Raw genomic sequence first — 1,638 nt, forward strand, 5'->3', positions numbered from 1 at the left:
GAATTTGCTTATATTTTTATTCACTGGCAATCACTAATAATTTAATAAAGAGCAAACATTTTTCACTAATTACATATCTTCCATAACTCCTATATCCCACTATACATTTTACCTCTACAATTAAGTACTTAACTCTTGTAGTAGTTTGAGCGAGATGTCCCCCATAGGCTCAGATATTTGAACACTTGGGCCCCCTGGTTCGAGGTACTATTTTAAGTGTTTTAGGAGGTGTGGCCCTGCTGAAGGAAGCATGTCACTGGAATGGGGTTTGAAAATTTACAGCCTTGCCCTATATCCAATTCACTCTGCTTCTGTTTGCATTAAAAGATGTGATCTCAAACTGGCTATGGTGGTTGTTGCCTTCAATTCCAGCACTCAAGAGGCAGAGGCAGTCAGATCACTGTATCAGGCATACATAGTCAGTTCCAGGCTATCCAGAGCTACATAGTGATACCCTGGGGTGCGGGGGGGGGGGGGGGGGTTGATCTCTCAGTTTCCTGTTCCTGTTTCCATGCTTGCCACTTTGTGCCATGCTTTCCTGCTAGGCTTGATTCTTTCCCTCTGGAACCATAAGCCAAAATAAACAATTTCTTCTATAAGTTGCTTCTGACTATGGCATTTTATCACACCAACAGAAAGGTGACTCTCAAACTATATAACTCTCAAACTACCAAAATATGAGACTGAATTTTTGGTCACACTCCACAGTTGCCTCTACCCATGCCCTCACCAGTCTTCTGCAGCTGACAGTAAGTAGCCTACTACCCAGTCACTTGATGAAGCCAGTACTTGGGCTGAATCTTTCTCTTTCTTCCCACATTCTTCTGGTAGGTCCATCAACGACTCTGTCTCCAAAGCTGCCACCTTATTCCAAACCACCACCTTCTCTTGCTGTCGGCTCAATAGATTCCTGGCTGCTCTCTGATTCTTTTTTCTTTCTTTCTTTCTTTCTTTCTTTCTTTCTTTCTTTCTTTCTTTCTTTCTTTCTTTCTTTCTTTCTTTCTTTCTCTCTCTCTCTCTCTCTGTCTCTCTCTCTCTCCCTCCTTCCCTCCCTCCCTCCCTCCCTCCCCCCTCTCTTTCTTCCTTTGTTTTTTTGGTTTTGTTTGGTTTGTTTTTTCAAGACAGGGTTTCTCTGTGTAACAGAACCCTGGCTGTCCTGGAACTCGCTCTGTATACTGGCCTCGAGCTCACAGAGATCCGCCTGGCTCCTGAGTGCTGGGATCGAAGGCATGTCACCACGCCCAGTTTTGTCTCTGCTTCTGTTCCTGCCCATCTCCAATCCATTCTCCACATAGCAGGAAAATGGTATCTATAAAATTCAAAATGTCACTCTCCTACATAACTACATGTTTGTGACCCATTTTCCTTGCAGTAAAATTCAAACTCTTTCATCATCTATGAGGTCCTACATGACCTGAACTCTATCTCTCCACCCTTGCCTGTTATTACCTTCTTATTCACAGTGGTGTAGCCTTTCTGTTTCTAAAATACTGTAAGGTCTTCCCAACCCTGAGTGGCTGTGTGTACATTGTTGATTCTGCCCTGAACATTCTTCCCCATTCTTTGCAAAACTGGTTCCTTCTCATCCTTTAGGTTTTAGTGACAATATGGCATTGACATTCCTAGAATTCTACATTA

The sequence above is a fragment of the Peromyscus eremicus genome, chromosome X (assembly GCF_949786415.1).
Source record: "Peromyscus eremicus chromosome X, PerEre_H2_v1, whole genome shotgun sequence".
NCBI classification, from domain to species: Eukaryota; Metazoa; Chordata; class Mammalia; order Rodentia; family Cricetidae; genus Peromyscus; species Peromyscus eremicus.